The sequence below is a fragment of the Oncorhynchus gorbuscha genome, linkage group LG18 (assembly GCF_021184085.1).
Source record: "Oncorhynchus gorbuscha isolate QuinsamMale2020 ecotype Even-year linkage group LG18, OgorEven_v1.0, whole genome shotgun sequence".
NCBI classification, from domain to species: Eukaryota; Metazoa; Chordata; class Actinopteri; order Salmoniformes; family Salmonidae; genus Oncorhynchus; species Oncorhynchus gorbuscha.
Window position 1 is genome coordinate 58,649,094 of NC_060190.1, and position 16,717 is coordinate 58,665,810.

Genomic DNA, 16,717 nt, shown 5'->3' on the forward strand with positions numbered 1-16,717 from the left:
TCTCGCAGAGCACTCCTGCCCGGTAAGTGTTCTACAGAAACAATATCCTCATCTACGAGGATTGCCTCTTCCTAACCTGGCCAGAGTAGTGCCACTTATCCTGATTGGGTCAGACCACCCACATCTCATCACCCCGACTGAGCCTATACGAAGTGGACCAGAAGGAGGGCCCATTGCTGTCTATACATCCTTGGGTTGGGCTGTGCAAGGTCCATCCCATCTACTTCTCTCTAGCCAAGCTGTACAGTCACAGCAAGTCCTCTTCACCAGAAACAATCCACATCCATTCCCCTGTGCAGCCACTGACCTCCTTCGGAATGTTGAGATGCTCTGGAATGAACACCTTCTCCAACTGGAAGCTACAGGATGTCACTCGCTCGAAACATGACTCCTATGCATTAGACCTCCTGGAGAAGAGCACCACCACCACTGAAATGGATGGAGTTCGGAGGTATGCTACCCCACTGCTACGGGTGCCCATCCATCCTCCTCCGGCAACCACGACACAGGCTGTACTCCCACTACTGCGTGGAACAGAGCAATGCCTGGTGAAGAATCCTGAGCTTGCAGAAGTTCATAACCGAGAGATTCATAACCTTGTGAAGGCAGGCTACATCACTGAAGTGACAGCTCATGAAGAGGGAAACACACTCTCCGTGAATCCAGGTATCTCCCTCACCATGTTATCCAGCAACATGGTGGGAAGTATAGACTTGTCTTCAACTGTTCATTCCAAGCTGCTGGTCAAAGCCTGAATGACTGTCTACTCCCCGGACCAACCTTAGGTCCTTCCTTGCTCGGTGTCCTTCTCCGGTTCCGGCAGCACTCTACAGCCATCAGTGGAGACATCAAAGCCATGTTTCATCAGATTTGTTTACTGCCTTCCAACACCACACTGCTCCAGTTCATATGGCGAGATATGGAACGAGATGCAAAGCCCACAATCTATGAATGGCAGGTACTCCCATTTGGCACCACCTGCAGTCCTTGCTGTGCCATATACACTCTGCAGAGACACGCACGGGAGCATCCAGACAGTGACCCAGAAGTATTGGATTCAGTGGAAAATGCCTTCCGTGGATAACTGCTTACAGAGCATCCCATCCACGGCTGAAGCAAAATCACTCCTTGATAAAGTACGGAATCTCCTGTCCAAAGGGGGATTTGAGGTCCGACAGTGGGCTAGTAACAGAGCGGAGGTTATCCAGCACCTCCCGCCACAAGCTAGGTCCAGTAGCAGTGAACTATGGCTAACGCAGTCTGGTGCTAACCCAGAAGAGCCCACTCTAGGACTGAGGTGGAGCTGCATACCGGATACCCTGGGGTATAAGCACCGCTCATCCCCGAGTACTGAAACCCCCACTCTGCGCACCATCTATCGGACCCTGGTCAGCCAATACGATCCCCTTGGGTATATCCTGCCATACACAACACGGGACAAAGTCTTAGTCCAGGACCTGTGGCAGACCAAGAGGGACTGGGATGAACCAATCCACCCGGCTGACCTAGTGGAACGATGGATCTGTTGGGAAACGGAGTTAATGGAGCTCTCTGATGTCCAAATGCCAAGATGTTATGTACCATCCTGTGCTGACCAACTGGGATCATGCCTGGAACTGCATGTGTTCTGTGATGCTTCGGAGCGAGCTTATGGGGCTGTTTCCTATCTTAGAGTGGAGGATAAGTCAGGCCACACCCATGTCTCCATTGTCATGGCCAGGTCCAGGGTCGCACCCAAGAAGCAGTTGTCAATGCCTAGGCTGGAACTCAGTGCTGCCTTTTCCGGAGCCCAGTTGGCCCCTACCTTGCGAGCTGAGCTCACCTTGCCAATCCAACGGGTCATCTACTGGAGTGATTCGACCACTGTATTGACCTGGCTCAAGTCGGAGTCCTGCAGGTATAAGGTGTTTGTCGGAACTCGCATTGTGGAAATCCAAGACCTAACAGAAGTCCAGGACTGGAAGTATGTTGATAGCATACACAATCCTGCAGATGACGTTACTCGCGGTAAAACCCTTAAGGAATTGGCTCAACCCCATCGCTGGAGTTTGGGACCACCATTCTTGTCCCAACCAGAGAACGAGTGGCCGACAGCCCCCAGGCGGCTCTCCCTGACCTAACACAATCCCAAACACTGCCGGATCTGATCGCCACCACAAACCAGACCTCAGATGGGGTGGCTTCTATGCCCACCTCCCTTGCGGCAGAGACACTACTCCTCCAGCAAGCACAAGCAGTTAACTTCCCTGAGGAGTTAAAAGCTCTGAAAGCTGGTAGGGAAGTGGCTAAGGACAGCCGTCCTCTCTCTCTTGCCCCAGAATATGATCCAATCCTTGGCGTGATCAGAGTCGGAGGGAGGTGCGCCAAGCAGAAGTTTTGGACCCAGATGCTATCCACCCAATTATCCTCGACTCCAGACACCCTCTTACCAGGCTCCTCATCAAGAGTTATGATAAGAGGCTTCTCCACCCAGGGCCAGAGAGGGTCTATGGGGAGATGAGGCAGAAGTACTGGATAATTGGAGGATGAGGAGCCATTCGTAAGCATCAATACACCTGCGTAGAATGTCAGAGATGGCGTGCCGGAGCTACGGTGCCCAAAATGGCAGATTTACCCCCTGCTCACTTGCGCCTCCTTAAACCACCCTTCTGGTCAACAGGAGTAGACTGCTTTGGTCCCTTGATGATCAAGCTAGGTCGTTGTGTGGAAAAGCGCTGGGGCATTCTATTCAAGTGTTTGACAACCAGATGTGTCCACCTGGACCTACTGGAGAGTTTGGATACTGAAGCCTTCCTCATGTCCCTACTGTGGTTTATCTCCCAACGGGGGAAACCCTATGAGATCCTGGCTGACAGAGGTACGAACTTCAAGGCAGGAGAAGCCAGGTTGGAGGAAGCCTTCCAAGCCATGGAGCCCAGCCTCCAGGATCAGCTGATGGACCAACAAATCTCCTTCAAATTTAACCCTCCAGGAGCTCCTCATTTTGGAGGAACATGGGAGCGAGAGATCAAATCTGTAAAAACGGCCTTACGAGTCGTACTAGGGGACCAAACTGTCACTGAAACTCTCTTGAGAACCCTCCTGATAGAGGTGGAAGGGATTCTGAACTCCAAACCCTTGGGATATCTCTCTGCAGACATTGCTGACCCCGATCCGGTTACACCGAATATGCTCTTGATGGGACGCCGAGATGCGTCACTTCCTCAAGCCATGTATGCTGATACCAACATCGTAGACAGACGCCGGTGGCGACACAGCCAAATCTTAGCTGACCATTTTTGGGCCCGATTCATTCGGGATTACCTACCAAGTCTATGGCAGAGAGGGAAATGGCGGAGAGAAATGGCCAGCCTGGAAACTGGCCAATTAGTAATGATGGTGGACCCTCAGCTGCCTCGAGCCTCCTGGCCGGTGGGCTGTATAACTAAGACCATGCCTGGGACCGATGGTCGTGTTAGATCAGTGGAGAGCCAGGTGAAGAACCGGACATATATCCGGCCAGTTGCCCAACTAATTCCTCTCCCTGAGATGACAGAGGACGGGGAGCAATGAGCCTTTTTTGAGGAGTGTGGAGTTTAACAAATTTCCGGGGTGGCTGTAGAAAAGGCCCATGGAGTATGCCTGATCTCGCTGCTTTCTCTTCCTTAACTCCATCTGATCCAGAAGTTCTGTGCGTCCATGAATCCACACTACTCAGTAAATATACCACTTTATGGTTAAAGGAAGTCTCATCCATTCCTCTGTCACCTGACACGTGACCACCTGTTTACCTTCACTGTCAGTCATCCGTCCTGTCCAGCTACCCACACAGATTCCACTAATCTTTCAGATATAAATTTTTTCTCTGTGCTCTGGATGGTCCTCTGACAAATCAATTGTAAGTTTCGGTGTTCCTCAAGGTTCCGCTTTAGAACCACTATTGTTTTCACAATATATTCTACCTCTTGGTGATGTCATTCAGAAACACAGTATCAACGTTCACGGCTATGCGGACGACACACAGCTGTACATTTCGATGAAACATAGTGAAGCCCCAAAATTGCCTACCCTGGAAGGATGTGTTTCAGACAAGGAAGTGCATGGCAGCAAATGTTTTACTTTTAAACTCGGACAAAACAGAGATGCTAGTTCTAGGTCCCAAGAAACAAAGAGATCTGCTGTTGGATCTGACAATTAATCTTGATGGTTGTACAGTCGTCTCAAATAAAACATTGAAGGACCTCAGCGTTACTCTGGACCCTGATCTCTCTTTTGACAAACTTTTCAAGAATATTTCAAGTACAGCTTTTATTAATCTTCGTAACATTGAAAAAATCTTACACTTTTTGTCCCAAAATTATGCAGTAAAACTAATCCCTGCTTTTGTCACATCTAGATCAAACTACTGCAATGCTCTACACTCCGGTTACTCAGATAAAGCACTAAATTAACTTCAGTTAGTGCTAAACACAGCTGCTAGAATCCTGACTAGAACCCCAAAATGTTATCATCTCTACATTGGCTTCCTGTTAAGGCTAGGGCTGGTTTCAAGCTTTTACTGCTAACCTACAAAACGTTACATGGGTTTACTCCTACCTATCTCTCCGAGTTGGTCCTACTTAACATACCTACACGTACGCTATTGTCACAAGACGCAGGCCCTCCTTACTGTCCCTAGAATTTCTAAGCAAACAGCTGGAGGCAGGGCTTTCTCCATTAGAGCTCCATTTTTATGGAGTGATCTGCATATCCATGTGAGAGACGCAGACTCGGTCTCGACCTTTAAGTCTTTACTGAAGACTTATCTCTTCAGTAGGTCCTATGATTTGTAGTCTGACCCAGGGGTGCGAAGGTGAATGGCTAGGCACTGGAGCAACAAACTGCCCTTGCTGTCTCTGCCTGGCCGGCTCCCCTCTCTCCACTGGGATTCTCTGCTTCTGCCCCAATTATAGGGGCTGAGTCACTGGCTTACTAGTGCTCTTCCGTGCTGACCCTAGGAGGGGTGCGTCACTTGAGTGGGTTGAGTCACAGACGTGATCTTCCTGTCTGGTTTTGCAGCCCTCGGGCTCATGCGGTGGAGGGGATCTTTGTGGGCTATACTCAGCCTTGTCTCAGGGTAGTAAGTTGGTGGTTGAAGATAGGCCGTCATTGTAAATAAGAATTTGTTCTTAATTGACTTGCCGAGTTAAATAAATGTTAAAAAATAAAAGAAATTCCAAAAAGTCTCTGTCGGTCTATACACCACACACCTGTAGAGAATCTCATCCCCCAAATCTTTAGAGACTGTACAAAAGAGACCCTGAACATTTTTCTAATCTGAATAAGAGAAAGGAGGTCTCAGTGGGTTTTGACTGTCCTCTACTTTCCTGTTACTCTGTCATCTCACCCCCTGGGCCTCCAGGGGCCCATGCATCCAGGGGAAACTTCCTGGGTCCTGTCCCCCTGCCCTAGAGAGTGGGGTGGGGGGTATTGTGAGGGTGTGGAAGAGGATAACAGGTCCAAACGCCCACTTCCCCGAGCCCTCCCAGGCATTAGTACTGTACTTGCCCCCTGGTTTGTAAATTGGTGCCCCAGATGAATGGTCTCGTTTGTCCGCAGACAGCAGGGATGAATATGTCTGTCTCAGCGAAGCAGAAGGGCCTCAATGCTGCCTGAATGCTACACCAGAATGCCACCTGAACACTACCTGTCCCAGGTGAACACTGTAATTGCTGCCCATCCCAGGTGAGAGAAGCCCTGATCTAATTTTGTAGGATATCAAGGCGAGGGCAGTGTCCTTGGTGTCCGCACCCTGCAACAGCCGTTACTACCCAGGCCCAGAATTACCCCCACTGGACAGTAGCACAGAATGCATGAATGGAACAGAATGGAAACGGTTGAATGATTGATGCTAATTCTTAATGCTAGTTCATGGGATTAGGGAGCTGAATAGTGTTGGGATTTTGTACCACCCTGGTTTCAACAAGGATTGTGAGCAAACAGAATAATCCCTACATATTATTACAGCAATAACGTCTCCATGTGCAGAGTGGGGGTTACTGGATGCCCACCCTCTGTGGGGTCGGAGACAACCGGATGCATCTGGTTTTCAGGGGAAATGGAAAGGGAGTCTGTGATGCGACCTCCGTTTTTGGATGTTAACAAGGCGACACTCCATCTGAACTCCTCCACATTTACTGGATTGGTTAATATACAGTGCAGAAAATTATTTCTCATCAAGACCAGAAAGAAAGAAGCACCGCCCAGATGTTTATTCTACGCCTGCTACGTTAGGTTACTGGATACCCAACACCGTTTTGAAGAGTAGGTAATCACATCTTCATTTACTTTCCTACTATGCCGAGACCACAAGCACAATATTTCGATGGTCTTTACAAGCTTTTCATTGCTGGCCTTCCCATTGTGAAACCCACAAGTAGCAGCAATAATGTTTTACCACTAACCACTTCTCTATGATATGAAACACTTTCGCAGATTCTTTCCTTCTTTCACTTCTGTCGTTTTTCTCATCGTAGATCTCTGGTTAACCAGTCACTCTCTAAAACATTGATTTGTACAACTGTATTGAATATGTCACAAATAAATATGAGGTAGGCTAGAGTACACTATAGCCAACTCACTGTTTATCAATCTCGCTCTACCCTACCCTTGTCAGATTGTTGGTCTCAATCAGTCCTAATAATACTTCATAAGTATTTCCTGTTTGGACTTCTCACTTCCTGTTTTTCTTTTTATATTGGTGCTTGGAAAAAGGTGGGCAGCCGAGCTTAAGTGTAGCTGTAACCATAGCTGTACCGAGGTGTGGCGTAGTGGGACAAAATGTGGGGTTGGGTCTGTTGTGAAAAAAATACTATTAGGGGTGGAGAACATGACTTATCATACGGTAAAAACAGTAATCCCCTCTAGTCTGTGACTTGTGGGGAGTTTTTGTTACTTACTGTGTTCTGACAGGTCAGGATGTCACTATGAGCATCCTGGTTACAGAGGTCATCCATGATAGCCACAATCGGCTGTCAATTCTACTCTTAACACACAGTAAATGTCACAGACCATAACATCAAGCTATGGTTAAGTGATTGGGAGACTGTGTCAAGGTTAATAAACCTGCAAGTGTGTTCATGTTTGTCTGTATCAGTGGTGTGTCCTGTGAGCTACAGTTTGTTTACTAGGTGTTTCTATTGAATACAGCCTAACTACACTTCTCTCCTGACATGAAATGAAATGTCAAGGGAGCGTATTTCTATGAATTTCTAATGGTCCGTAAAAAAGAGGAAGTTCACCTACAGCTTTTAATAGCATAATCACAGTGACAAAGCCTGCCTGCGTGTGTGCATGCATGCGTGTGGGAGCTTGTAGGCTTCAACTCATTTTATTGGTGTAGTTCAAACTGTAAACCACCTAGCTGGAAATGCTTACTAATATCCTTGTTTTTCAATGTAGTCTGTTAAGATGATTTTCTGTCCACATAAGTCACTTCAGTACATGAATGTCAAACAGTGGATTGATAAGTAAATATAAAACTGGAATGGGATATTAGTTGTTGGTATACATTAAATGTAAGACCTACATTAATCATAGATAACATGTGTGGCATGTACACTTGCAGGACGACATGTCCAAGCATTAAAAATCTAAATGTAATCCAGAAAATACCCCGTTTAATCTCATATCCTTCTAGGGATTTTGGGTAGGGAGTCTGTTTTTTTCTGTTAGGCCAGCGTAAAGGTTAACCCCCACCCTCAAAACACACACACACACACATATCCACTCCAGGAGACCTGCGTCTGAACCGACCGGACTGCACCTGCCTTCATCTTTCCTCCCTGTCTCCCTAACTCTACTCCGTGGAGGACAACCACCTTTGGATTCTGCTAATTCAATTTCATAGACAAACACATATGAAGGGAGTGGGAAAGGGAGGGGAGGAATAAGTGGGAGTGGAAGGGATGGAGATGTTATAGAGAGCCAGAGGATGGGGTTTGTGGGAGAAGGGGAGGTGGGTGAAGGCAGAGATGGGTATAGGGAAGGAAAGACATCTGGAGGGGGAGGATGGGAGGGACAGAGAGAGGGAGAGAGGGAGAGAAGAAACATGAAAGTCCAAGGTTGAACTCATAAAGCTCTCATAACTGATGAAGATGACCATCATCTTCACCCTGCTCCCCATCTAATGAAGTCTTACCTCTGCCTCTATCTTTATGTAGCTGTACTGTTGTAGTTTATTACTACCTTGGTGGTGAAGGTAATATTAGCTATAAATACTTATCGTATATCTGCTTTCTACATGGAACCCAAAAGTGTATTACCTGGAACCAAAAGGGTTCTACCTACTACCAAAAAGGGTTCTACAAATGGTTATCCTATGGGGACAGCCGAAGAACCCTTTTAGGTTCTAGATAGCACCTTTTTTCTAAGAGTGTGTAATGCTAATTGAGCACTTTAGAATGCACTTTATGGTGCAAGATGGCTCCAATAGAGATGGCAGCTTCACTTCTAGTCATTAGGAAACTGCAGTATTTCTGGGTTTTTTATGGATTATTTCTTACATAGTTAGCCCAGAAAACCTTAAGTGTTATTACTGTTATGCAGGTGAATGAGGACCCAAAAGCGACTTGGCGAAAACAGAGTCTTTATTCCAGTAAAGGAAATAGGCAATACTCCTGGACAATCAGAGCAGAAAACAAAACATAAAAAAACTTAATTCCACTCGTAGTGACGAGGACAGACTGGAGACTCGACCATTAACTGTAGGTTGCCTCGGGAAGGCACCGACCGTAGCAGACCAATGCACCTGCTCGCACGCAGCATCTGAAGGTGACAAGACACAACAGGGCGAGACAATGACACAGCACAGCGAACATCAAACAAGGATCCGACAGGACAGAAACGGAACACAAGGGGAGAAATAGGGACTCTAATCAGAGGGCAAGATACGGAACAGGTGTGAAAAGATTAGATGATTGAGTAGGGGAATAGGAACAGCTGGGAGCAGGGACGGAACGATAGAGAGAAGAGAGAGAGGGAGGGAGAGAGAAAAAAGGGAACGAACCTAATAAGACCAGCAGGGGGAAAACGAACAGAAGGGAAAGCAAAATGACAAGACAATATAAGACAAAACATGACAGTACCCCCCCACTCACCGAGCGCCTCCTGGCGCACTCGAGGAGGAACACTGGCGGCAACGGAGGAAATCATAGATCACAAACGGTCCAGCACGTCCCGAGAAAGAACCCAACTCCTCTCCTCAGGACCGTAACGGAAAACGATAAAAAGGGAAACTAGGGTACTACTCTAAAAAAAAAAATGAGACACGGGTAGAGAACTGAAAGCTTTAGAGCAAACAGGACCAAACAGGCCAGGAGAGTAACAACTAGGGACAGACTGAGACACAGCAAGGGCAGGAACAAGAACAGGAGAGATGCGGTGGCAGGGAACAGACTGGGACCCAGCAAGACCAGGAGCAGAAGCAGAAAAAAAAATTACCAGACTTATTCTGCGCGCAGTCCGAACACGCAGCCACGAAACGGCGCGTGTCACGCTCCTGAGTAGGCCACCAAAACCGCTGGCGAATAGAAGCAAGCGTACCCCGAATGCCGGGGTGGCCAGCTAACTTGGCAGAGTGCGCCCACTGAAGAACAGCCAGACGAGTAGAGACAGGAACGAAAAGAAGGTTACTAGGACAAGCGCGCGGCGACGGAGTGTGAGTGAGTGCTTGCTTAACCTGTCTCTCAATACCCCAGACAGTCAACCCGACAACACGCCCAACAGGAAGAATCCCCTCGGGATCGGTAAAAGCCACAGAAGAACTAAAGAGACGGGATAAAGCATGAGGCTTGGTGTTCTTAGTACCCGGGCAATAAGAAATAACGAACTTGAAACGAGCGAAAAACAATGCCCAACGAGCATGACGCGCATTCAGTCGTTTGGCAGAACGGATGTACTCAAGGTTCCTTTGGTCAGTCCAAACGACAAAAGGAACGGTCGCCCCCTCCAACCACTGTCGCCATTTGCCTAGGGCTAAACGGATGGCGAGCAGTTCGCGGTTAGCCACATCATAGTTACGTTCCGACGGTGACAGGCGATGAGAAAAATACGCGCAAGGGTGGACCCCATCGTCAGTATCGGAGCGCTGGGACAGAATGGCTCCCACGCCCACCCCCGACGCGTCAACCTCGACAATAAACTGTTTAGTGACGTCAGGTGCAACATGGATAGGAGCGGATGCAAAACGCTTCTTGAGGAGATCAGAACAACAATCATACGACCGGTGAGGAGGAAGGGAGTTGGTTCTGGACCGACTGAAGACCGTGCGCAGACCATGATATTCCTCCGGCACTCCTGTCAAATCACCAGGTTCCTCCTGTGAAGAGTGAGCAGAAGAAACAGGAGGAATAGCAGACATTAAACACTTCACATGACAAGAAACGTTCCAGGAAAGGATAGAATTACTAGACCAATCAAAAGAAGGATTATGACACACTAGCCAGGGATGACCCAAAACAACAGGTGTAAAAGGTGAACAAAAAATCAAAAAGAAATGGTCTCACTATGGTTACCAGATACAGTGAGGGTTAAAGGTAGTGTTTCATATAATATACTGGGGAGAGGACTACCATCCAAGGCGAACATGACCGTGGGCTCCCTAACTGTCTGAGAGGAATGTCATGTTCCCGAGCCCAGGCTTCGTCCATAAAACAGCCCTCAGCCCCAGAGTCTATTAATGCACTGCAGGAAGCTGCCGATCCGGTCCAGCGTAGATGGACCGGTAAGGTAGTACAGGTACTTGACGGAGAGGACCGTCTAGTAGCGCTTATCAGTCGCCCTCCGCTTACTGATGAGCTCTGGCCTTTAACTGGACATGAAATGACAAAATGACCAGCGGAACCGCAATAGAGACAGAGGCGGTTGGTGATTCTCCGTTCCCTCTCCTTAGTCGAAATGCGAATACCCCCCAGCTGCATGGGCTCAACACCTGAGTCAGTGGGGAAAGATGGTAGTGTCGGAGAGAGGGGGGACACAGTTAACGCGAGCTCTCTTCTATGAGCTCGGTGACGAAGATCTACCCGTCGTTCAATGCGAATAGCGAGTTCAATCAGAGAATCCACGCTGGATGGAACCTCCCGAGAGAGAATCTCATCCTTAACCTTAGCGTGGAGTCCCTCCAGAAAACGAGCGAGCAACGCCTGCTCGTTCCAGTTACTGGAGGCAGCAAGAGTGCGAAATTCTATAGAGTAATCCGTTATGGATCGATTACCTTGACATAGGGAAGACAGGGACCAGGAAGCTTCTTTCCCAAAAACAGAACGATCAAAAACCCTTATCATCTCCTCTTTAAAGTTCAGATAATCGTTAGTACACTCAGCGCTTGCCTCCCAGATAGCTGTGCCCCACTGCCGAGCCCGACCAGTAAGGAGTGATATGACGTAGGCAATCCGAGCTCTCTCTCTTGAGTATGTGTTGGGTTGGAGAGAGAACACTATATCACACTGGGTGAGAAAGGAGCGGCACTCAGTGGGCTGCCCAGAATAACATGGTGGGTTATTAACCCTAGGTTCCGGAGACTCGGAAAACCCGGAAGTAGCTGGTGGCACGAGACGAAGACTCTGATACTGTCCTGAGAGGTCGGAGACCTGAGCGGCCAGGGTCTCAACGGCATGCCGAGCAGCAGACAATTCCTGCTCGTGTCTGCCGAGCATCGCTCCCTGGAACTCGAGAGTAGAGTAGAGAGAATCCATAGTCGCTGGGTCCATTCTTGGTCGGATCCTTCTGTTATGCAGGTGAATGAGGACCCAAAAGCGACTTGGCGAAAACAGAGTCTTTATTCCAGTAAAGGAAATAGGCAATACTCCTGGACAATCAGAGCAGAAAACAAAACATAAAAAAACTTAATTCCACTCGTAGTGACGAGGACAGACTGGAGACTCGACCATTAACTGTAGGTTGCCTCGGGAAGGCACCGACCGTAGCAGACTAAGGCACCTGCTCGCACGCAGCATCTGAAGGTGACAAGACACAACAGGGCGAGACAATGACACAGCACAGCGAACATCAAACAAGGATCCGACAGGACAGAAACGGAAGACAAGGGGAGAAATAGGGACTCTAATCAGAGGGCAAGATACGGAACAGGTGTGAAAAGATTAGATGATTGAGTAGGGGAATAGGAACAGCTGGGAGCAGGGACGGAACGATAGAGAGAAGAGAGAGAGGGAGGGAGAGAGAAAAAAGGGAACGAACCTAATAAGACCAGCAGGGGGAAAACGAACAGAAGGGAAAGCAAAATGACAAGACAATATAAGACAAAACATGACAATTACATACAGACAGGGAAGAACTATTGGATATCAGAGAGACGTCAACTTACCAGCACAACCAGCATTACGACCAGGAATATGACTTTCCCAAAACGGATCCTTTGTCTGCGCCTCCCAGGGCATTTCAACTGATTCCAGAGGCCAAGCCAAAACAACGCCACCGGAGGAGAGGGTGCCGGAACGGTCTTCTAGTGAGGCTTCGGATGCGCGCACACCACCCACCACTTCAGAGTATATTACTCACTAATGTCCAGTCCCTAGTTAACAAAGCCTACAAAATCAGGGCAAGAGTTGCTTTCCAAAGAGATATCCGGAATTGTAGCATACTTTGTTTCATGGAAACATGGCTAGCTTGGGACATGCTGTCGGAGTCAGTACAGACAACAGGATTTTCAGTGCATCGCACCAACAGGAATAAACATCTCTCTGGTAAGAAGAGGGGTGTAACGGTTTTCTTCCGTTGAAGGAGAGGAGGACCACAATGCAGCGTGGTTAGAGTTCAACATGTTTAATTAAGACCATACATGAGAACACTACAAAATACAAAACAACAAATGTGAAAACCGAAACAGTCCTATCTGGTGCAATGACACAAAGACAGAAGACAATCACCCACAAAATACCCAAAGGACATGGCTGCCTAAATATGGTTCCCAATCAGAGACAACAATAAACACCTGCCTCTAATTGAGAACCAATCTAGGCAACCATAGACTTCCACAAACACCTAGACTAGAAAACACCCCATATACGTACAAAACCCCTAGACCAGACAAAACACATAAATCCCCCATGTCACACCCTGACCTAACCAAAATAATAAAGAAAACAAAGATAACTAAGGCCAGTGTGTTTCATGACTAACGACTCATGGTGTAATTGTAAAAACTTACAGGAACTCAAGTCCATCTATTCACCTGACCTAGAATTCCTCACAATCAAATGCTGACCGTATTATCTCCCAAGAGAACGCTCCTCGGTTACCGTCATAGCCGTGTATATCCCCCCGCATGCAGATACCAAGGCGGCCATCAAGGAACTTCACTGGACTATGCAAACTGGAAACCATATATCCTGAGGCTGCATTTATTGTAGCTGGGGATTTTAACAAAGCTCATTTGAGAACAAGGCTACCTAATTTCTATCAGCATATTGATTGCAGTACATGAGCGAGCAACACGCTCGACCATTGCTACTCCAACTTCCTTTTGGCAAATCTGACCATGTTGCTCACCTCCTATAGGCAGAAACTAAAACAGGAAGCACCCGTGCTTAGGTCTATCCAACACTGGTCTGACCAATGGATTCCATGGTTCAAGATTGCTTCGATCACGTGGACTGGGATATGTTCCATGTAACCTCAGGGAACAAAATTGACGTATTCGCTGACTCGGTGAGCGAGTTTATGAGGAAGTGTATAGGAGATGGTGTACCCACTGTAACTATTAAGACCTTCCCTAACCAGAAACCGTGGATTGATGTCAGCATTAACGCAAAACTGAAAGCACGTACCACCACATTTAATCATGGCAAGGCAACTGGGAATATGGCCCGAATACAACCAGTGTAGTTAATCCCTCCGTAAGGCAATAAAACAAGCAAAGTGTCAGTATAGAGACAAAGTAGATTTTCCGAAACAACAGTGGTAGGCTTGATTACCAACAATGACGAGACAGCCTACAGGGAGGAGGTGAGGGCCCTCGGCATGTGGTGTCAGGAAAATAACCTCTCACTCAATGTCAGCAAAACAAAAGAGATGATCATGGACTTCAGGAAAAAGCAAAGGGAGCACCCCCTATCCACATCGACGAGACTGCAGTGGAGAAGGTAGAACGTTTTAAGTTCCTCGGTGTACATATCACCAACAAACTGAAATGGTCCACAAACACAGACAGTGTGGTGAAGAAGGCGCAGAAACAGTGCCTCTTCAACCTCAGGAGGCTGAAAAAATGTGGCTTGTCACCGAAAACCGTCACTAACTTTTACAGGGGCACACTCGACAGCATCCTGTCGGGCTGTATCACCGCCTGGTACGGCAACTGAACCACCCACAACCGCAGGGCTCTTCAGAAGGTGGTGTGGTCTGCGCAACGCATCACCGGGGGAAAACTACTACACCGGCTCTGACGCTTGTCGGATGTGGCAGGGATTGAAAACTGAGACGCAAGCTTCCCATTGACGCGAGCCTACCAGACGAGTGAAATGCCTTTCATGCTCGCTTCGAGGCAAGCAACACTGAAGCATACACGAGAGCACCAGCTGTTCTGAATGACTGTGTGATTACGCTCTCGGTAGCCGATGTGAACAAAACCTTTAAACAGGTTCACAAAGCCGCTGGGCCAGACGGATTACCAGGATGTGTACTCAAAGCATGCCAACTGTCAAGTGTCTTCACTGACATTTTCAAACTTTCCCTGACCGAGTCTGTAAAACCTACATGTTTCAAGCAGACCACCATAGTCCCTGAGCCCAAGGAAGAGAAGGCAACCTGCCTAAATGATTACTGCCCCGTGGCACTCATGTCAGTGGCCATGAAGTGCTTTGAATGTCTGGTCATGGCTCACATCAACAGCATCCTTCCGGACACCCTAGACCCACTCCAATTTGCATACGGCCCCAACAGCATACGGCCCCACTCCACACTGCCCTTTCTCAATCAGAAAAAAGGAACACCTATGCAAAAATGTTTTTCATTAACTACAGCTCAGCATTCAACACCATAGTGCCCATGAAGCTCATCACTAAGCTAAGAACTCTGGGACTAAACATCTCCCTCTGCAACTGGATCCTGGACATCTTGACGGGCCCCTCCAGCTGGTAAGAGTAGGCAACAACACGTCTGCCACATTGATCCTGAACACTGGGGCCCCTCCGGGGTGTGTGCTTAGTCCCCTCCTGTATTCCCTGTTCACCCACGACTGCGTGGCCAAACACTACCAACACCATCATTAAGTTAGCTGACGAAACAACAATGGTCGGCCTGATCACCGACAATGATGAGACGGCCTGTAGGGAGGAGGTCAGAGAACTGGCAGTGTAGTGCCAGGGCAACAACCTCTCCCTCAATGTGAGCAAGACAAAGGAGCTGATTGTGGACTACAGGAAAGGGCGGGCCGAACAGGCCCCCATTAACATCGACGGGGGTGTAGTGGAGCGGGTCGAGAGTTTCAAGTTCCTTGGTGTCCACATCACCAACGAACTATCATGGTCCAAACAGAAGAGGGCACGACAAAACCTTTTCCCTGTCAGGAGACTGAAAAGATTTGGCATGGGTCTCCAGAACCCCCCTCCCTTTTGTACACTGCTACCACTCGCTGTTTAATATCTATGTATAGTCACTTCACCCCCACCTGCATGTACAGATTACATCAACTAACCTGTAACCCCGCATACCGTCTCGGGACCGGTGCCCCCTGTATATAGCCTCGTTATTGTTATTCTTATTGTTACTTTTTATTATCACTTTTTATTTTATTCTACTTGGTAAACATTTTCTTAACTCTTCTTGAACTTCACTGTTGGTTAAGGGCTTGGAAGTAAGCATTTCACAGTAAAGTCTACACTTGTATTCGGCGCATGTGACAAATAAAGTTTGATTTGATTTGAAACTACCTGCCCTCCAGGACACTTACAACACTTTCCATGTTACAGGAAGGCAAAAAAGATCATCAAGGACAATAACCACCCGAGCCACTGCCAGTTCACCCAAGTTCCATCCAGAAGGTGAGGTCAGTACAAGTGCATCAAAGCTGGGACAGAGAGATTGAAAAACAGCTTCTATCTAAAGGCCATCCGATTGTTAAATAGCCATCACTAGCACAAAGAGGTGGCTGCCTACCTACAGACTTGATATCATTGGCCACTTTAATAACTTGAACCCTAGTCACTTTAATAATACCACTTTAAGAATGTTTACATATCTCACATTACTTATCTCATATGTATATACTGTATACTGTATCCTACAATATATTAGCTATTGCATCTTAGCCACTCTCATCCATATATTTTATACTTAGATATTCTTATCCCATTCCTTTACTAGATTGTGTGTATTAGGTTGTGTTGTGTAATTGTTAGATATTACCTGTTAGATACTGCCTCACTGTCGGATGTAGAAGCATAAGCATTTTGCTACAATAGCAATAACATCTGCTAACAATGTGTATGTGACCAATCAAATTTGATTTGATTTATAAAGGCAATACATTAGATTAATTCATATATGATCACATTTCTGTAGCTAGAGGGCTTGATTTATTATAGCACAATACATACAGTGCCTTCGGAAAGTATTCAGAGCCCTTGACTTTTTACACATTTTGTTAGGTTACAGCCTTATTCTAAAATGGATTAAATTTATTTATTTCCTCATCAACCTACACACAATACCACGTGATGATGAAGCAAAGACACATTTTTAGAAA